The sequence below is a fragment of the Chelonoidis abingdonii genome, chromosome 4, assembly GCF_003597395.2.
Source record: "Chelonoidis abingdonii isolate Lonesome George chromosome 4, CheloAbing_2.0, whole genome shotgun sequence".
Taxonomy (NCBI): domain Eukaryota; kingdom Metazoa; phylum Chordata; order Testudines; family Testudinidae; genus Chelonoidis; species Chelonoidis abingdonii.
The window spans coordinates 99,086,403-99,109,298 of NC_133772.1; the positions used below are offsets into that span (position 1 = coordinate 99,086,403).

Sequence of the window (22,896 nt, forward strand, 5' to 3'; positions counted from 1 at the left end):
TCCCTTGGAACGTAGTATTCTGAATTGGATGTTTTAAGATATCGAGGTAACATATCTGTTTTTGAGCCTTCTACCTTAATCACCACACAGATAATTTTGTTTGTGAAAGGAATTGTAAAATATACGTCTTTTATGATTGGACTCTGTTAAATTATATCTCAATGGTGATTTCTTATTTTTTTTCAACTCCTGTTCAACAGGTCAGTGACATTCACTGACAGCATGATCAACAGTTCACAAAGCAGCATAATTACTCAAGTAATTAAAAACAGAGCTAGTCAATACATATAATAAATTACTTAAAATGTAATAACTTGTGTGCTATAAAATCCACAAAGACCACAAGTTGTAATATGTAATCAAGAACACTCAAAGCACCAATAAATACGCTATCCAAAAGAAATAAATTATCATCAGTCCAGTCATAAAAGATGGATATTTTACTATTCCTTTCAAAAGAAAAATTATATATATACGGTGATGAAGGCAGAAAGCCATCACTGTGGCACCTGATGGTAGAATTATAGAGAAACTTGGGGACAAGATGGAAAATGTCACCACTGATTAATTTCTTCTCATTATACAGTGTGGGCTTAGAGTCCAAAACACTGAAACTTGAACTCATCTATGGAAATGCAACATGAGACCACGGGCAATTCAGACTCAGTGGTCATCCTGCTTCAGTCAGGTATATAAAAGGGACAAATATGTTTGTTACCTTCAACCCTCATTATTACTAAAGCGACTACTCACATATATAAGGGAAGCAGGATTTGACTTGAAGTTTGAAATGATAGTTCTGGAGATAGATTGTGATTACTTCGAATGGACCTGAAATGACTGAATACTCTTGTGATGCACACAAGACATCTCGGTGACAATACTCTGACTATTATGACACCTGACAGTTTTCAGCAATGCATTTCAAATGAGCTATTCACTGTATAATTTTCTAACAAGATGAACCTGTAGTCCAGACTATTCCAACATCCATTGCTAATTAATGCTTTACTCTAGTGGACTTGTTTCAAGCAATTCAGAAACAGACAAAGAAAGGGCTTTTGATACAGAAAGGCTGGATGACTCAGGGACTTCTTATTGATCCAGCAAATAAGCAGGCTCATCTGTTCAAGCGTGTGTATGGGCCCAACCCCTGTGGAAGGGTTGGACAGTTTGATTAGGGCCCCATAAGACTGATGGGTGACCTCTGATGAGCCTTTACCATGCACACAGGAACTTTTATTGTTTTAATATGTTTGCTCTGTAATGCCTTTAACAATAAACGTCCTTTCTTAGAAAAAGCTATGTGGCAGCTTATAACTACCAGCAACCCCGATATTCTGTGATTCTATATGTAGCCATTGAAGAGAAAACAAAAGCACAGGTGCTGGCCTTTAGGCAGACTGGCTTGCTGGGGATATCACACCATAAGGCAGTGAGCTGTAGAGCCTTAAAAACATCTGGTCAGAAGGGAGTGGAACAAGAGTCCCTGCCCAGAGACAGCTGGAGACCATGGAGGGGGAAATACAGGTTCAATTGCCTCTGTCACAATTTCAGAGTAACAAAAAAACCAATTAAATGAAAAAGTAGCCTGTGGGCTAGGGAAATGTGTTACTGAAAGAGAAGGTGTTTAGCCTTTGGGTACAACTGAGCATCCAGATGATGAAGATGTCCCATATAAAGATTTTGATTGTTCCGCCCCTACCCCCTCCATGCCTTTTACTTATAGGCAGTGACAAAAGGGATAAACAAGTAACTTTAATTCTGACAGTGCTATAGTGAATATGAACTTTCAAAGATCTAAAACAGTGGCGCAGACAGGAATAAGTAGATTACAAAAAGCTTTATGGTGGACCAGACTGTGGCTGGTCTCGTATGGCTACACACACCAAGGGGCCCCTAGAATAGTGTTCACAAGGTGACTGGGTAGCAGCACAGGCATCACAGACAACAGTTTCACACCTTGTTCATTTAAAAAGCACACTACTTCATTTTCAATTATGTTAGTGTATGTGTGATTTCCTCTTTTTAAAAAAGTGACCCTCCCCACCCCCGAAAAATAAAAAAATTCACCATATGGCATCAGATTGACACCCATATGGTTCATCAGCAGGGCTGGAACCTTTTCTTCCCTGTTCCTTCCAACCAGTCTATACCCCAGTCCCGTCTCTTCACCACCTCTGGCTCCTTGTCCCACTGTACTCACCTAGCCAGTTGCAGTCTCTACACCTCAGGCTTCTCCTTCCAGTCCCAGCCTCCTTGCCCAGCAAGTCCTAGTCTCACTGCTGCAGATGCCTCATCCGAGTACGAGTCTAACAGGACTCTCCCAGTCTCCTTGCCCACCCACTCCCAGCTCCTTATCCTCATTCTCCAGGCCCAATCAGTCCCAGTTCTACCTCCACATCTAGATGCTTCATTGGGTCAGGTCTACCCTCTCCCTTCCTCTCCTTCCCCCCATCCCACCCTTTCTCATTCCCAGTATCCGTGCCTAACTGTAATTTAGAATTCAAAGATTTGATGCAGAGCTATCCAAGGTCAGGGAATTCAGTTAGTGTCTCAGTTCCTGGTTATTCTCTTCAAAGAAAATACTCCAATCATTATAAAAGTTCAAGTGCCAGATGAAAGGAAAGATCAAGGAAACCTGAATTGGTGTATCCAAGTTCTAATAAAATCACAAGGGTCTCAGGGCCACTATGCTAGAGGAGATTCTGCCTGACTCAGTCAAAACTCCTGCTGGGCATCCCTTGGAGCATGACCCCTCTGTACTACTCCAGTGCAGGGCCATAAGGACACAATTTAGCCCTCAAGTTAAAATTTAGCTGGAGGAGAAATGAAAATGGAATTTCAGGGTAAACACTTAGGCCTCAATCAGCTGTTTTCTGTTAGCTTTGAAAATCAGTGATTAGAAAGTTCATTTTCATCATCAACAGAATAAATAAATATCTTTTTCTCACTCTACATGAATTGTGAGTTGTCACTTCCATTGCAGAAATATTGACATTTCTCTCCTGTTTTAGTATATTCAATTCAAACAATATTCAGTAGCCATATCAGACTATCCACTTTTATTATGCACTAGATTAACACTGAAAATAAACTCAAAAGTACTGCACACTGTGCAATTAACTCTGACTAATAAACTGCTGGTGGCTGCACTATTGAGAAGAGAGATGTGAGGTTTATACACTCTGTCACAGGCAAGAATACCACCTTCAAGAAAGGAAAAATCAGTAACCATAATACTTTGGAGCTGCTAGAGGAATCCATGAATAAATACCTGTCCCCCTGAGCAGAATGCACTTTGGCACTCATCAGCTAAGCTTTACAAATCTGAATATGTGAATAAAATAAATTACCTGCCCTGTTCAGACTCACTCTAGTACACAGTAACATTAAAGGTGAAGAATTTATTTTTTCTTGGCTAAACTGACAGCAATTTCTATTTCGTAAAGCCAAACAGAACATCAGTTACCAACGAGACAGGTTTAAAAGATTTTTCAAATCTCAAAACACATACTAAGGCATGACTGGGTCAGGGCAGTCATATTCCACCTACAAAATTCTCACTTTTTTCAGTCACCCATCACTATTTTTAATATTATACAGTTTTAGCATTGTTATAACGATTACTGGATCCATAAAGGTTTGTTGCTCCGGTTTTCATCAGAATATACTGCAAACTTTATGATTTTGCCTAGGACCATGGACTGCCTGATACTTAAAAACTGGTTTCTAGCTCATGTTTATTTTTGTAGGCTGTTCAGGGATTTCTCTAACAATAGATGACAAAAGCATCTCTTCAAACAAGGACTTTGTTATACAGCAAAACCTACACGATTGTCACTTATTACATCATAATCAACAACATAATTCAATTTCAACTCATATTTCTAGAAAAAATAGTTAGAGGGAGACACAGTGAAAACAAAATATATAGCAGTATATGTCAGAGGTTTCATAATTCCCATATCCAGTACAGGGGCTAAATCTAACAAAAGAATTATAGGATTAATTTATTATTTTAAAGAGAAATGAGTCAACAGAAATGTAGGAATTGCCAGAATGGATCAGAGTAGAGGCCTATCTAGTCCTGTAACCTGTGTCTTACAGTCGGCAGTACCAGCTGTTTTACTGGAAGAAATGCTGCAGCAGATAGTTATGGAATAACCTGTCCCAAAGAAAGTTACCTGCAAAACTCCAATAATTAGAGGCTTCTTTATGCCCTGAAACATGAGGGTTTATATCTCATCCAAAGATTTAGTTTATATTTTATATAGTTATTACTTCAACTCTGGATATTCTTGTTATCCATATAAATCTCTGTCTTTTTGGAATCCTCTTTTCCTCCATGATACATTGTTGCAATGAGTTCCACAGTCCACCCGTGTGATGTATAAACAATTTTTTCTTATTAATTTTTAAAAAGCTGCCTTTCTAGTTAATTGAATGTGCCCTTGTTTTTTTGCATTAACAAACAGATGTCATACTTTAAAAAATGGAATATGGGACATTAGTTGCAATTTTTTTTTTTGGTTGGTTGATTACATATGTCTATGTTCTTCATAGAGTGTTCCTCTATTCACCAATAACAGGCAATATAAACATTAAAATATATGTACATTTAATAGAGATTTATTATATGGTTCTACCCTTCTAAAGGTTTATGAAAGTTAACTTTTTATCCAGGAGGAAGAAAAGGAACGTTGGCTAAGTTAGCAAGAATGGACAGACATATTGTTAAGTCTCATCAAAACATCATTCAGGAAACTGCTCTGTTATTAAGTTAGCCCAGAGATCAGATCCCAAGTCAAAAAGACAGAAGTTAAACTAGAATGTGGGCAATAAATAAAACTATGAAAAACAGCCAATCTTTTTTGCTCCCTTCCACTCCACTTGTTTTTAAATACTGAGACTAATCAGAGAACATGCAGACCACTCAACTGCCTCCAATGTCACTAGGGGCTTGCCTACACAGCAGGTTACTGTGCTGCAACCCAGAGCTTGAATCTACAGTGCAACAGTTTGCTATGCAATAATGTCCCGTGTGGACATTGCTACAGTGAGTGGAAGGCACAGCGTGCTTACAGAGTTGGTCCAATAAAATATATTACCCACCTGTCCTGTCACTCTAACTTTGCCATGCACTGCTATTTACCATCTGATACAAATTGTGCTCTGTGCACATCAAAACAAAGAGCAATTTTGTAAGTCATGAAGGTGACACCCCACTGTGATTTACTGTTACCAAGACACTTATAAAATTATTGGATAATATTATGAAATAGACTATTTTATGGCTTAAATACTGTATACATTAAAGCAGTTTACCTTCCTCTCTTTCATTATGAATGTCCCTTTTGAGTTACTTTATATTTTCCTACAATTTTTACAAGAACAAACACATTGTTTATTTGATTGCCCTAGCATGTGTTTGTTTTAGGAAGGCAATTCTGAGATTTGATTATATGCACCATTTTCAAGGAGAAAGCATGGTCCTACTCTTACACATTTTATCTCAGCACATGAGCCATCAACTTCAAAAAAATAAAACCCAGCAAATTTTGAAAAGTTTTATCTGTTGATTTATATGGGGGCCTCAAATAAAAGAATGGCAAAGTTGATTAACCTTGACATGCATACGTAGTGGAAGAAAAATTACCATATTTAAAAAAAATGCTCTTTGGCAGTATACCTTCTATTGTTTTTTGTTTCCATCTCAGCTTTCACAGTAGACATTATTATCCCCAAAGTAAGCAACTGCAACTCATGGTACAAAAAAGGAACTTCCGAAAAGTATTCAAATTACTTCTTGCTCAGAACACTGCACTCTAGGTAGCAAAAATGGAAATAAATTCAAAGAATTTGGCAGCTTTATATTATTTGCCTATTTATCACTGCATCAAAGGTAACACACTATTAAAGTTTTTCCATTAGGATAAAAACTTGTATCACTATTTAAAAATCTGAATTAATTATCCAGATTTACGGTGTTTCAACTTTATTCTCCTTATATTTCCTGCTATTAATGGACATTTAAGTTTCCTCTAAGATCAAACCATTTTTTTAATAGTTCAGTTTTGTTTTAGGAACATTCATGCTTGCTTTCACTGTATATAAGTATAGCATTAAAGCAGTTATCTTAAGAATAATAAGATAATACTATCACTATCTTTATACTTGATCCTATTTTTGATTTTTTAAGTTCATTAATGTGAGAGTATGTTCTCATTTGCACCACAACTGCTGTGAGAAAAGGACAGAGATACTATGTCCAGTACAAATTAGTTTTCTGTTTTTATCTTTTAGCTTAAGAACTAGCAATAATCAAATTTTAAGAACAGAATAGCTAAAATTCTTTATTTAAAATGCAGCCATTGTGCAGTTTTATTCTGAAAAGTGACTTCGTAAAACAGAGACAGAAAGTCAGTGAGGTAATATCTTCTATTGAACTAACTTCTGTTCCTGAGAGAGACAAAGCTTTTGAGCTTACACAGAGGTCTTCTTCAGGTCTGAGAAACTTACTCAGAGTGTCAAGATGGAACAAAGTATAAGAGGGGTAGCTGTGTTAGTCTGTATCCACAAAAACAACGAGTCCACTGGCACCTTAAAGACTAACAGATTTATCTGGGCACGAGCTTTTTTGGGTAAAAAACCCTCTTCTTCAGATGCATGGAGTGAAAATTACAGATACAGGCATAAATATATATTGGCACATGAAGAGAAGGAGTCTTGTAAGGTAATTTGTAAAATAGCTACCCATAATGCAACACTCTGTCAATGCAAGAGCACCAACTGTAGAAGCGCTCCACTGATACAAGGCACATTGTGCACATGTGCACAACCAATGTAATTAAAGTGGCATATGGTTATTGATGTAACTTAAGTTGACTTAAGTCTGTAGTGTACACAGGACTTTAGTTTCCCAGACCTGAAGAAGAGCTCTGTGCAAGCTTGAAAGCTTGTCTCTATCACTAACAGAAGTGAGGTATTACCTCACCCACCTTGTTTCTGTAATACCTTGGACACAGTTACAACAACTTCATAAAATATGTTATTGGGAACTCCTATGTATATCTTGTCTAAATAACTCCTGCATCAAATCTGGTTATTTTACAAGTAAAAATAGGTTTTTATTTTCTAATTGCTGGGCCTGCTATAATGGTCAAGCTGCTATTCTTGGCTCTCATCCCACCATCATCATTTATGCAGTTGGAACTTGGGGCCTGATCCAAAGCCCATCGGTGTCCATGGAGAGACTTAGTGCCATTTGTTAACAATTCCACTGAAAATACCCTAACAAAATTAGAATCCAGCTCACTCTCCCACGGCTGCTAGAGAAAAACTCTTGGATAAGGTGCAATTTTTACAGTAGCTCTTCTGACCATAAATACATTTTAAAGTGAAGGTATTTTTTGATGTACTAACTAGAGGCCATGCTACTCATATTTTGTTATAAACTAGAAATAAAATCTTAAAGAAATGCAGTGGTGTAGGAGCAGGATTTTATAATTGTACAATGAGAATTAATGTATGATTTGATTTTATCCTGCCAGCCACCCTTTTTGCATAGCAGAAAGGAATGACCCTCTGGGACACTGGTAGAAATGTATCTGACAGACTGTCAGTGTCTCTACTGATGTTAAGGCAAGGACAGACCAGAACAGTCCTTATGGATGATTATGGTCACCTTTTTGTTTTAGGATAAGATTTCATTATAGTAAGTGGCAGTATCATAACCAATGAAGTTAATCTGAGGTGTGATTATTGCTAGTTGAAAACTTTTCCCAATACTTTGCTATAAGGTCTTGCTTCTTGTATGCATTGCGAACTAAGTTGCATAAGGTTCTTTTGTAATCTGTTTAGTAACCATACAATCCTTTCCAAAATGTTATCCTATCTGAAGGCCTCTGTAAAAGACTGTTTGTGTGAATGAGGAAAGTATGCATCAGGAAACAAAAAGGTGCGAAGGCCATTGTTATAGCCAGATGGTCAAGGAGGAAGGAGTGAGAACCATCAACATGCATCCATAATGAAGGAAGGGCAGATTGATGACCCTGAGGTGCAGGCAGGCATCCCTAAGGACAAAACAATTAATCAAATTCGAAACCAGGACAGGATGATCCTCTCAGAGGTGTATTAGAGTGTTTACATCAAAAGATAACACAAGTAACCAGTCAGAAACTGACACAGCAAATCCATAGACTTCAACAGAGAAAAAAGACTATGGGCTTGGCTACACTCAAAACTCCAAAACTCTGCTGCGGGAGTGCTCCCATGGCAGCTTTTTGAAGTGTGAGTGTGGTCGCAGCACCAGCGCTGGGAGAGAGCTCTCCCAGCACTGCAGGTACTCCACCTCCCCGTGGGGATTAGCTTGCAGCACTGGGAGCCGCGCTCTCAGCGCTGGGGCACTGTTTACACTGGCGCTTTGCAGCACTGTAACTTGCTGCACTCAGGGGTATGGTTTTTTCACACCCCTGAGCGAGAAAATTGCAGCGCTGAAAGCACCAGTGTAGCCAAAGCCCATAAGAACAGGGTACTTTGCCATGGGACTTTGGGTTCATCTTGCCACTACTCCAGGAGCATCGGATCGCGATCAACGGAGACCAGCTCCCCTCTGTGTCCAACCTGGCTGGCCACTAGATCGATCCAGACTCTGGACTGGTAACTATAAACATCAACTGGCAGGACTCTATTTGTGTGCATGGTGTGTGCGTGCGCGCGCGGGCATGATGCGTATGAGTGTCTGAAAAGCATATGCTAACTGCTGTATTCTCAATAAAGGTGACGTTTTTGCCTTTTCCCCTGTAAAGATCTCGTGTGCTTCTTATAAATATAACAATGGAATTTGTCCATCACATATAAAAGTTAAATATTAAATATGTGCTGTGTCTTAAAGTCAGGAAAATAGCATGTAAGAAAAATGCAACATTAAACACAAATCAAGTATTTTATGGGGGAAGAGGATATCGAGGAAATAATATAGCTTAATGCCATCAAAAACATTACAGACTAAAGAGGAAAAACAAGAATCATCAGGCTTATGCACTAATGCAAAAGATTATTATTTTTTCCTACCACTATTTGTTTCCCTAACATACTGCTTCAAGACTGCAAAGCCCACAGTAAATGTTCACAGCTTTGCTTGTGTTTTCAAATAAGACCCAACTGACTCACGTTTAAATGTCACAATGAACCTGAAGGCAGACCAGTTTTACATATAAATATGTTTAAGATTAGCCCACCAGACTAGTGGAAGCACCATATTGTGCTATTTGTGCATAGCTAATCTGAGCCAATATGTAGCTGATGAAAATTAAATTATTCTCTGAGGAGGAAGAACTGGATGTTCCATAAGTAGCTCCTGCCAGCTGCCCTGGAGCAAAGGTTACAGCAGCCAAAGATACCTTTATTCTTACAAAAAATTGCAACAGTTGAGCTGGTGAAGCTACTTGTTAATTCAACTGGCAGAGGGATTGCTTTGAGACCAAAGTGTGTAGCATGAAGGCTGCAGTAGAAAGTCCCAGATCATCATCAGCAGAATGTATCATCACTCTGCTGCCACTGGAATCACTATATTTTGCAGTTCTCATATTTATCTATAGGTGGCAGAAGATATTTATCTTCTAAGGTGTTTGCTCTTAGAAGGGCAGTTGCAGTCTTGATTGAAATAGTTTAAATATAACAGGGGAGCGCTCAAAAAACATAGCCAAGAACCATAAAGGTCAAAGTTGTTTCTAATGTAAGCCCAATGTTTACAGGAATTAAATTTGGCCTAATGTGTTCTCCAATAATTTATATCATAATAGCAATGTGAATAAACATACCAGACTCTGCCTTTAAAGGAAACATATATTGGGCTTGATTGTGATCTTACAACAGTTTTCTTGTTTGTTTTTGTATCTATATTTATTTAAGAAGTTTTAACAAGTTTACAAACCCTTCTCATGTAACTATTAGAAACAAAACAAGCAATACAGCAGTTTTTCTTTAAAGAACAAATGAAGAAAAAATCCTAAATGAACCAAACTGTACCATAGAATCTCCATGGATAGTAATTCCAAGCTCGAATAATAAGAATATAGCAGTAGGGATATATTACCAACCACCTGACCAGGGTGGTGATACTGACTGTGAAATGCTCAGGGAGATTAGAGAGGCTATTAAAATAAAAAACTTAATAAGAATGGGGGGTTTCAACTATCCCCATATTGACTGGGTACATGTCACCTCAGGAAGGGATGCAGAGATAAAGTTTCTTGATATCTTAAATGACTGCTTCTTGGAGCAGCTTGTCCTGGAACCCACAAAGGAGAGGCAATTCTTGATTTAGTCCTAAGTGGAGCACAGAATCAGGTCCAAGAGGAGAATATAGCTGGGCAACTTGGTAATAGTGACCATAATATAATTAAATTTAACATCCTTGTGTCAGGGAAAACACCACAGTGGCCCAACACTGTAGCATTTAATTTCAGAAAGGGGAACTACACAAAAGTAAGGAGGTTAGTTAAAGAGAAATTAAAAGGTACAGCACCAAAAGTAAAATCCCTGCAAGCTGCATAGAAACCTTTTAAAGACACCATAATAGAGGCTCAACTTAAATGTATATAGCAAATTAAAATACATAGTAAGAGAATCAAAAAAAGAGCCCCCATGGCTAAACAACAAAGTAAAAGAAACAGTGAGAGCAAAAAGTCCTTTAAAAAGTGGAAGTTAAATCCTAGTGAGGAAAATAGAAAGGAGCTTAAACTCTGGCAAATAAAATGTAAAAATATAATTAGGAAGGCCAAAAAAGAATTTGAAGACCAGCTAGCCAAAGACTCAAAATGTAATAGCAAAATTATTTTTAAGTACATCAGAAGTAGGAAGCCTACTAAACCACCAGTGGAGCCACTAGATGATCGAGATGCTAAAGGAGCACTCAAAGATGATAAGGCCATTGCGGAGAAACTAAATGAATTCTTTACATCAGTCTTCACGGTTGAAGATGTGAGGGAGAGTCCCAAACCTGAGCCATTCTTTTTAGGTGACAATTCTGAGGAACTATCCCAGATTGAGGTATCATTAGAGAAGGTTTTGGAATAAACTGATAAACTAAACAATAAGAAGTCAAGAGGACCAGATGGTATCACCCAAGAGTTCTGAATGAACTCAAATGCAGGGGTGAAAGTAACTTAACAGACTTACCGGTACACAGGATAGCTGGGGTCCTTTGCAAGGTGGGGATGGAGGGGGAGGTGGCGGCTCTGGGCCCCTGGATGGGGCGTGGCCTCAGAGAGAAGGGGCGGGGGCGAGACTCCCCCAGGCAGCCCTGGCGGCGATTTATAGGGCTCAGGGCTCCGGCTGCTGCCACACCAGTGCTGACTGAAAGCCCTTGGCCCTTTAAATTGCTACCAGAGCCCCAGGGTAGCAGTGGTGGTGGATGGGAGCCCTAGGGCTCCGGTGGTAATTTGAAGGGCCAGGGGCTCCCCACAGCCCTTTTAAATCACCAGGCCCTGGGGCAGCTGCCCCTTTTACTCCCCCCCACCATCAGCGGCCCTGCCAGTATGGTCAGCTGTCTACTGGCGGCCACTTTCTTACTGGTACACCGTAAGAGACCACACTGGTCTGCTCACACGTGAGCTTGCAGGAAAACTAACTGCAGTCCATAATCTATCATTTAAATCAGCTTCTGTATCAAATGACTGGAGGATAGCTAATGTGACGCCAATTTTTAAAAAGGGCTGCAGAGGTGACCCCAGCAATTACAGGCCAGTAAGCCTGACATCAGTACCAGGCAAACTGGTTGAAACTATAGCAAATAAGAAAATTGTCAGACGCATAGATGAACATAATTTGTTGGGGAATAGTCAATATGGTTTTTGTAAAGGGAAATCATGCCTCACCAATTTACTAGAATTCTTTGAGAGGCCAACAAACATATGGACAAGGGGGATCCAGTGAATGAAGTATATTTAGATTTTCAAAAAGCCTTTGACAAGGTCCCTCATGAAAGGCTCTTAAGCAAAGTAAGATGACATGGGATAAGAGGGAAGGTTCACTCATGGATCAGTAACTGGTTAAAAGATAGGAAACAAAGGGCAGGAATAAATGGTCAGTTTTCAGAATGGAGAGAGGTAAATAAATAGTGGTGTCCCCCAGGGGTCTGTACTGGGCCCAGTTCTATTCAACATACTCATAAATGATCTGGAAAAAAGGGTAAACTGTGAGGGGCAAAATGACAGATAACACAAAACTACTCAAGATAGTTAAGTCCGAGGCAAAACGCAAAGAGCTATGAAAGGATCTCAAAAACTGAGTGACTGGGCAACAAAATGGCAGATGAAATTCAGTGCTGATAAATGAAAAGTAATGCACATTGGAGAACATAATCCCAACTATACCAATAAAATGATAAAAAATTAGCTGTTACCATTCAAGAAAGATCTTGGCGTCATTGTGTATAGTTCTCTGAAAACATCCACTCACTGTGCAGCGGCAGTCAATAAAGTTAACAGAATGTTGGGACTCATTAAGAAAGGGATAGATAGTAAAACAGAAAAATCATATTCTCTCTCTCTCTCTATCCATGGTATGCCCACATCTTGAATACTGCATGCATATGTGGTTGTCCCATCTCAAAAAAAGATATATTGGACTTGGAAAAGGTTCAAAAAAGGGCAACAAAAATGATTAAGGGTATGGAACTGCTGCAGTAGGAGGAGAGATAAATAAGACTGGGAATTTTCAGCTTGGAAAAGAGATGACTAAGGGGGATATGATAGAGGTATATAAAAGCATGACTGGTGTGGAGAAAGTGAATAAGGAAGTGTTATTTACTCCTTCTCATAACACAAAAACAAGGGGCCACCAAATGAAATTAATAGGCAGCAGGTTTAAAATAAACAAAAGGAAGTATTTCTTCACACAACACACAGTCAAACTGTGGAACTCTTTGCCAGGGGATGTTGTGAAGGGCAAGACTATAACAGGGTTCAAAAAAGAACTAGATAAGTTCATGGAGGATAGATCCATCAATGGCTATTAAGCAGGATGGACAGGGATGGTGTCCCTAGCCTCTGTTTGCCAGACGCTGGGAATGGGCAACAGGATGAATCACTTGATGATTTACCTGTTCTGTTAATTCCCTCTGGGGCACGTGACATTGGTCACTGTCAGATGCTGGGCTAGATGGATCTTTGGTCTGACCCAGCATGGCCATATATTATATATACATATATATACACACATACATACATAAAATCACCTAAAATATGTCATTTCTTGGGAGGTGCTCAACAAAGTCTGGGTTAGAGTGCCACCCTGCTTTGAGCTGACTGACTTGATAATACGATAGACTGTTTGGAACAGCCAGTCCACCCTATTTGACTGGTCTGTACAAAGTATTTTCATTCACTCTTGGTCTTTTCTTATTCCATATACATTCCAACATCATCCTCATTATTCCTGCTAAGTTTTTATCTAAGATAATCACAGAAATATGATACCAAGCTGGAAGGGGTTGCAAGTGATTTGGAGGATAGGATAGAATTAAAATTCAAAATCATATGAACAAACTGGAAAAATGGTCTGAAGTAAATAGGAAGAAATTCAATCAGAAATGCAAAGTACTCAATTCAAGAAGGAACAAAGAGTTGCACACGTACAAAGTGGGAAATGACTGCCTAGTAAGGAGTATTGCGGAAAGAGGTCTGAGGGTCATAGTGGACCACATTCTAAATATGAGTCAACAGTGTAACACTGTTGGGGGGGGAGGAAAAGTGCAAACATCATTCTGGGATGTATTAGCAGGAGCGTGGTGAGCAAGACACGAGAAGTAAGTCTTCTACTCTACTCTGCACTGATTAGGCCTCAGCTGGAGTATTGTGTCCAGTTATGGATGTCACATTTCAGGAAAGATGTGGACAAATTGGAGAAAGTCCAGAGAAGAGCAACAAAAATGATTAAAGGTCTAGAAGACATGACCTATGAGAAAAGATAGAAAAAAAATGGGTTTGTTTAGTCTGTAAAAGAGAAGAGTGAAGGAGGACATAACTTTCAAATACATAAAAGGTTATTACAAGGAGGAGGGAGAAAAATTGTTCTCCTTAACCTCTGAGGATAAGACAAAAAAGCAATGGGCTTAAATTTCAGCGAGGATGGTTTACGTTGGACTTAGGATTTTTTTCCTTAACTGTCAGTGTAGGGTAAGCACTGGAATACACTGCCTAGGGAGGTTGTCTAATCTCTGCCATTGGAGATTTTTAAGAGCAGGTTAGACAAACCTGTCAGGGACTGTCTAGATCAGTGGTGGGCAACCTGAGGCCCGCAGACTGCACACGGTCGGTCAAGCTAATCTGCTGCCAGACCGCCATACAGCTTGTTTACATTTGCACGGCCACCCCCAGCTCCCAGTGGCTGTGGTTTGCTGCTCCCGGCCAATGAGAGCTGTGGGAAGTGGCGGCCAGCACGTCCCTGTGGTCCGTGCTGCTTCCCGCAGCTCCCATTGACTGGGAATGGTGAACCGCAGCCACTGGGAGCTGCGGGGGCCATGCAAATGTAAACAGACTGGTGGTGTGCCAGTGGATTACCCTGACGGGCCGCAGGTTGCCCACCATTGGTCTAGATAACACTTAGTGCTGCCTTGAGTTCAGGGGACTGGACTAGAAGACCTCTTGAGGTCCCTTCCAGTCCTATGATTTTGAAACAAGAGAGATATCCTTGGCAGAATATTCATGGTGACTCTGGATGTTCTTCCCAGTCAAAAAATTGCGTACTTCCCACAGCACTACAGATCTTTTTTCATTTGCTGAAGTAGTGGTTTGACATTTAAGTCAGAGCTCTTCTAGGGCATTTGAGATTTGAACTTCCAGGTATCTTATAAAATTTGTTGCCCATCTGGAGGGACTTTTCAGAGTCAGACAAATTTATAACTAGCGTTTCAGATTTGGCACAATTTTACTTTAAATGCAGACATCTGCCCAAAGTTCAGGATTTCTTTAGAGACTAACTTTAGGGAAATATTTGGTTTAGATAAAAATAATATTAAAGCATCTGCATATAATGCTGTTTTCTGATGTGTTCCTGAGATGAATTCATTGTTCCTTATCCTCTGTGCAAAAAGATTCTAAAATCAGTGCAAAAAGTAAAGGAGACATCCCTACTTAGTCCCTCTGTGTAATTCAAACAGGAGAGATTTAACTCCATTTACTTGTACAGCTCTGCATCTAGTGATAACAAAAGAAATGGATCTTTTTATGATCTGAAATTATGAATGATTCCAAGTACTCTCTGAATATTGTTCAATATTTATCTATCAGTGAATCCAGTTTGAACTAGAACTATGTAAGGTGAGAGCATAGACTGCAATCAGGTAGCTAGTATTTTTGCTAAAATCTCTGTCATGCTTCAGCAATGATATGAGTCTACAAGAACTGCAAAATAAGGTATTTTCCATCTTTAGGGAGACAATCACAGTAGCTTCTTTCTTAGATTGTGGAAGTTTCTCCCCTCACAGGATAGTGTTGAAGGTACCTCTCAAGGGATCCATTAATAATTCCTTGAATGACAATAATAGTTTTCCTGATGAATTTGACAAGGTATCAGGTCCTGCAGTTTTATCACTTTTCATACTTACTGTTGCCTCTAGGATTTCTTGTTCTGTTATTTCTTTATCTGAAGTTTCTTTATCAAGTTTACTTATCTCTGGCCAGCCTGCTACTTGAATAATTTTAGAGTTGTTAAATACACAGCAAAAATAGCACGTATTTCATTAGGGTGTGTAACTATCTTTTGTGCTGACTGTTCTTAACTGAGTGGAATAATCTCACAGCAGTTTTACATAGCCACAACAAAAAGATGGAGCCCACTGATTTACAAGATCAGTTTGGAAGAAATTTTGTTTATTTTAAAAAATTATATGGACAAAACTAACTACAATTTTCTTCCATATCAAAATATTTACACATTGGTAACAAATATTTATCTATACACATTTGCAAGAGCCTGTACCAAATGACAAATTATTAGAATTCCAGACTTTCTTAGGTAGAAGTGGGGAAAAAATAATATTTTTGTGAGGTGTCAAAACATATTAGAGGACTATATAGTCTGTTCTGCTGTTATCTCCCAATGAAACTGCATAATTATTGCCTTCAGAGACACTGAGAACCAGCTTAATGAAAAATCTTTTCGCCCAAGACAAAAGATTTTTGAAATCACTCAGCTGGAAATATTTAAATAACTGCTACAAGGTTGCTTGAAATTTAATGCAGTATATATTGAAATAGCGTTACTTAAGATAAGCTTCTGTGGATATGCAAAAGATTAATTTTGACACCATACACCTATTTTCTTTCTTGCTAACACCATGTATGTCATAGGTAAAATCTGTGGACCATCACCAAATGTAGACTCAAAAGATATCACTGCAAGAAGTGGGGAATAACTAAACATACTCTATCAGAAAAATAGCTAATGGCACAAGTGCCTGCGACAATAGCTGTGAACAGCTCTCTCGGGAAAGAACAGAATGAAGTGACACATTTTTTGTCCATTTCATTTCTGCCCACCTGGTACTGACTTGCAGTGGCAACACTTGCCTTAGTTTTGTTTAATTCTACTCAGCTGCTACTTGGCAAGGCTATAAGCAACAGCAAAGGCACTGGAGCTATCTGAAAAGAGCAGATTCCAGAAAACGGTATTGCATTCGTTCAGTCATACTGGTAATGGAATTTTCAGCCCTACTGTGATGACCTTTGTCCTCTCTAATTTTAACTGGCTCAAGTGAAGGGAGACTGTTTCACAGTTTAAATGACTATCATTTGCAGAACACTATCAGTTAGCAATACAGAAATAATGCCACCTTATTTGTTACCTTCACAATTAAATCAACATCAACCCAGGGTCTGTTAGAAAATGGAAGTACTACCTCTGTTTAAAGCGGGGGTGGAGGTGTCTCCCTTCTTCAACCAATTAGTGTCTTTTAACCTGTCGCATCAATGTCTGAATAGATGGGAAGGGTCTGTGGTCTGTGATTCAGGCCCCAGCCCTAGTGATCAGGGTCACTGAGGATGGGGTGTAAGGGTCAGTTTGCTCCAGGCCGTCCATTTCAGAGGGCCTCTAAACTGAGTGACATTGTGACCTAGCATGTAGGGTTGCAGTGCCACTCAGGTTTGGCCTGGTGGTCCCTCTGTTGTGATTTTGTGTCTTGTAACTCTCTGTTGTGACAGAAGGGCCATAGAGGCAAACCTGAGTGGCACTGCAACCCTGTATGCCAGGTTGCAATGCCCAGAGAGGAGATCTGGGCCAAGTCCCATAGAACAGGAGCCAAGCCACCACTACAGGGTGATTACAGTGGAGGTTTCCTCTGCAAGTCCCAACCCTGGGCCACTCCTTACTGGTAATATTCTGGATGCATAGGGAGGGGACCTCATTTTCAGATTTTGCCCCGGGCCCCACAAAACTTCTGTGTGGCCTGGTAGCAATGCCAACTGGCTCTGCCTGCCTCAAAAAGTTGTTCAGTAACATATGGGTGGTGCTGCTGCAGTCTGATGGCAAAACAGCTGCTGTAGGAGTTGAGGACTCTTTGGCAAATACTCATGTTCACTGGTGTGAGGGGGTGAGAGAGAAATGTGGGGTTTTTGAGGTGAGCGCATTTTTGTGTGCAAAATATACACATCTCTTTGACCTGGCTCTACTGAAAATATTTACACCAGATACTAATGAGAAACTCGCGTTTCATCTTCAATGGTATTTGTTATTTTATAAAATGTATGTTAATACATATTTCTAATGTAATCAAATGACAAAAACAAATGACCAGCCAGCATTAGACTTTAAACAACAACAGACTTTATTCCTGAAGGAACTGTATACTCCATACAGTACGCCAAAAACCAATGCCTATCCCATACAAAAGTTACCTTAAAGAGATGGGACGAAGCCACAAGTTTCAATCTGGATTTTGAATACCCCAGAAGTTAGACAGTATTTGGATCTACTGTTACTAGAAAAAGGGTCATTTGGAAAGTCTATTCTGAATTTAGATTCTAACACCTCCCCCAGCAATCCCTAAAACTGAGTTGTTTATGCATGATGTTTTAATTCAGGTCAATTTCTACTTTGTCCCCATTTTGAACTTCGTGATATATATCACTGCATTTTCTATTAGTGTCTCTGAACATTGCAGTTTCAAACTGAGGCTCTTTGGAATATAATGGGATCATCCCTGGAAGTAGTTAAAGATTTCTCTTCACTTTCTAAAAGAGTTGTGGATAATCCCAGTGTGACGCCAACAGTTCCTTGCTTCATAAAACAGATTCTAACCTCAGTGAATGGGGCTGTTTCTGGTCACGTAATAGCTATTCTGTTTGTTGTCAAATTCATTGACCTACTAATGCAACTCAGGTTTGCACAGGTTTGAATATAAAGGAAGCTAAATAGCATCAAATTCTATTCCATATTACTAAGAATCTCTGCTTTCAGATATTCTCTAAAATTTTTATGACAAATATTTTCTCTCACTCTGTAGGAGATACATGTATTTATATACAGGGAAAAGGTGAGACCATAAATTGTAATATAAGCCAAAATGTTTTGCTTTAATACTATGAAAGCTTCTCCTTCTATGCTATTGCTGTTATGTTGACTTTTTACAGGAGAAGGCTCATTGGTTCATTTGATAATAAAGATTAACAGATTAATACTTTTTGCATGTATTACACATGTAAGGAACAAACAGTAGTAATAACCAAATGCCAGCAGTGAGAAAAACCATCCCCATTTTACATGACAGCTTTCTACCAACTAAGCTAATCTCATCTGTGTCCGTTTCCTAATAATACCAACTTCATTAGGAGCAAACAGTCCTGTGGCACCTGCGACTAACAGACGCATTGGAGCATGAGCTTTCGTGGGTGAATACCCCCTTCATCAAATGCAAGTCGTGGAAATTTCCAGAGGCAGGTATAAATATGCAAGCAAGAATCAGGCTAGAGATAACGAGGGATAATGTCATTAGGGTTTTCATAAAGATCTTGGCACTTGTGGTAAAACTGTGCTTTTAAAACTACAGTAGATTAAGATGTACATTTATGTATACATACACATGATACAATTCTGTAATTATACTGTATATTGTTTTTTATATAAATTGTTAATGTTACATTAAGGTTATGGATCTGAGCGCTCAAAGTCAGGAAATACAGATGTTAAATTTGAAAGTTTAATTACTTTCCCATCCAGTGGTGCTTACATGTTACAATATAGCCTCAAATTATATGATTTGATTAAAATATTTCCCAACAGTCCCACAATAATAACGTATACAGTTTGTTGATGAGGGATTGGCAGGGGATTTCCTATTGTCAGGTGGTGTTGAGAGGTGGTGATCATTTGGGTTTTGTGGCCACATCATTAGCAGAGTTTATTATTAATTATTATTATTATGTGTGCCTGGTAGCATCTACAGCTTGCTAGGCATGGTACAAACACAAAAAGGAGGTACAGCCGCTGAGAGGGGAAAATGGAACAAGTATGGTAACCAGGTGGAGAGATTTGCCAAGACCTGGGAGAGCAGTGCCTTTTAAAATAGAGACTAACTTTTTGACTTTGAAGGCAACATAAGAACATTCAAACTGTTACTATGGAGGAGTGGGCCAAGCTGATATGGTGAGAATAACATGTCAAGGAAAATGAGCATGGAGGCATTGTTTTGTATGGACTAGAGTGAAACAATGTGAGAGTTAGGAAGGTCAGAGAAAAGATTGCATCAGTCAAGAGTACAGATAAGGGTCTGCACTAGAGTTAACTTCAGAGATGTAAAGAAAGAGATATTACACGTATGTTGGAAAAAGTGGCAGAATTTGGACACGTTTTAGATGTGCGAGGTGGGGAGAGGTACAAGTCAAAGGAGCTCCAGAATTATGAGCCTCAATGACAAAGAAAATACTGGTGTTGTCAAGATTAAGAAAATTGAGGTAATGGTTTGGGATAGAAGAAAACCAGCTCAATTTTAGCTATGTGCCGCTTGCATTAAGTTGACAGCGAGACATTCACAATATTACCAACTTCAAGAGATGAAAAATTAGGAGTCGGACCCCGCCCCCCTCCAAAAATAATGAGATTTTAAAAACAAATTCTGTTGTGTTTTTTAGGTCAGTCTCTTGATTTTTGACAATCTCCCTCCACCTCATTCCCATCGGGTGGGCATATGACAATTAGCATTGCCTGCTCTCCGAGATGTACTGGATAAGGGAATTTTGGCCCTTGCTGCAGGAGCTCTCACCCTCACATCTTCCCAGCCTGTTCTCCAATCACCGCCACCCCATCAGTTCAGCCCCCCTACCCCATCAACCCTCACCACTCTCAGTTCACCCTCCCAGCACTCACCTCATCTGCTTCAAACCCATCATCAATACAGACCCCGCCCTCCTATCAGCCCCCAACTTTCTCACTTCTGCCCCCCTGAAGTCCCAGGCCATAGTTCAACCTTCCCAGCCTCTCCTCTGATCCTCTTCAGGTTCTTCACCCTGGCCAGGCTGCAGTGGGGTCCCCCTCCCACTTCCCAGGCTAGCAGAGCAGCCCCAGTCACCCCAGAGCTGGGACTGACAGCGGGAGCCCTGGCCAACCAGGGCATGCTGACAGCAGGAGCCTCTCCTTGTGACGGCTGGGGCTTCCACTGTCAGCCTGCCCCACAAGAAGAGGCACCCACTGTCTTCCCAGGGTGGCTATGGCTCCCGCAGTCAGTCCTGGGGCTGATTGACACCGGGAGCCTCTCCTTGTGTGGGCCCTGTGAGGGAGGGCTCCTGAGGCATCCCTGGGGGGCTGACCGTGGGAGCACCAACTAGGGCTGGCTAACTGCAGGAACCTCTCCCTGTAGCAGCTGTGGCTGCTGGTGTCAGACCAGGGGTGACAGCAGGAGCCATAGCCACATGGGGCTGATAGCAGGAAACCCGGGGATGACTGACAACAAGCACCTCAACTGCCACAGCACTTTCTACATCAAGTTAATCCTGATTCATGATCTGGGGATAGAGCTCTCAAATGTGAGGTGTCAGGATTAATTTTACTTAACTTAATCGTGAGAGACGCAATTTCTGTGAGAGTTGGCATGTCTGCATTCAGGAACAGATGTCACAGACAGCCTGTTATGTGGGGCTGGACAAAGTGAAACAGCTCAGGAGACAGAAAGATGAGAGTCATCGGCACAGACCTGGCGGTTGAAGCCATGTGAGCCCATGAGATTGCTTTACAAAAGGGCATAAGGAAAGAACAACAACTGAAACGAAAATCGCCTCCAAATAGTAGAAGAAAGGCAGAGGGGAAACCCATCAACGGACACACACAAGGAAATGTCAGAAGTAGAAGGAAAATAAGGAGAGGATGGTATAATGAAAACTCAGGGAGGATAAGGTGCTACGGCGGCAGAATGATCATCTGGAGAAGAGAAGATTAAATTAGCGAAGAATTTGAGACCACAGGTGGGAAAGGAGTGTTCAGTGAATTTAGAGGTGAAGGGAAATAAGAGGCAAGCGGGGACAAGCAATGGCTTTGAGGATGGAAGATGACAAGAACATGCTCTGATTGTATGAGGAATGAGACAAAGGCCAGTGAGGAGGCGGCAGTAAGAATGTAACAAGATAGTATTTGGGATCTCGTTGAGAACATCTTTGTCTATTTACCTTCCTGGGGGAGGTATAAATCAGGTCATGCCTTTGTTTCACAATTTGGAAGACTCAGCAAGAAAGAGATCAGAAGAGTTAATCACTCAGGAAACAGACTGAATAGCTTAATTAGATTGTTTGAGTGACAACTAAATTTTCCTTAATTTCTTCAAGCAAAAGCACATTAGAGAATTGCTGCAGAGACTTATAAAACAAGGTGCTGCAGATAACAAACATAAGAAATTCCAGCCTGTAGGATTAGATAAAACCAAACCTGACACAGGTTTTCATCTGTAGAATCTTAAGTGGAAGAACTGGGAATCTTCCCGTCAGATGCTCTTCCCGCTGTTTAGACAAAGGGAAGAGTACACAAACCCATATAAGGTTTCAGTAAATATTTTATACCCAATGAATGATCCTAAGTTCATAGTTACTTTAAGAAACACACTTTAATGCTATTATATAAGAATTATGCAAGGTAGCATGAAAAGGAGTAAGATATTGGACTGTCTTTCAGAAATGCATGCTGAAAATCAAGACTCAATTTCAGAATGCCTACTTGGAAATTGAGTAGATTTGTGATGTAAGCAGCTTTTGGGAAAAGCTTTTGAAGGTAATACAGAGAGTAGACTTTCAACTGGAACTTTATGAATAGCTAGAAAAAAAATTCTGGGGAGGTGACCCAGATGGCTGAACTGGATGAGTAAAAGTGAAAAGACAAATTAGGCATTAAGGTTCTTAGTTAACCAGTTTTCCAAGAAGAGCTCCAAGTGTTGTGTCCAAGAGCTAGTCACTATCAAAACAAATCAGTTGGAAGACTGTTGTGGCTCTTGACAGAGAAGTATCATAAAGCTTTTGAAGATGGGAGCTTCATTTAACTTCCAATCTGGGCACATTCAGATGCATTACTCCTAAAGAATGAATATGTGGACAAAAGTACAGTTTGACACAGACCAGCTCAAAGAGTCAAAACTTTATCAGGTGCAGTGAATACCTGTGTGAATACTTGTGTTATGAGCTGGTGAAAAATGAGACATTGCTTGGCAAATTCCCACTTCATCATCTATTCTGATCTCACCTCTCTGAACTGGGTCTTTTCCACTACTAAAAAGTACTTCAGAATTATTCACTAGGTACTTGATCTTCAAGCAATTTTTTGTGTGTGGAAACTAAGATAGAATTTGGTTGGTCTGAGATATTCAGGAATCCATCTGCAAGATCCATTGGATAATACCCAGAAACTCTGTAAAGTAAG

General features: G+C 39.9%; 1 protein-coding gene and 1 pseudogene across 3 annotated transcripts in view; one reads left to right on the forward strand and one right to left on the reverse strand.

Moving 5' to 3' along the window:
- STXBP6 (syntaxin binding protein 6) overlaps positions 1–22,896 on the reverse strand; it is a 222,916-nt gene that overhangs the window by 31,247 nt on the left and 168,773 nt on the right. The gene's annotated exons all lie outside the window — the stretch shown is intronic.
- On the forward strand, positions 7,709–7,836 carry LOC116815299 (U4 spliceosomal RNA; annotated as a pseudogene).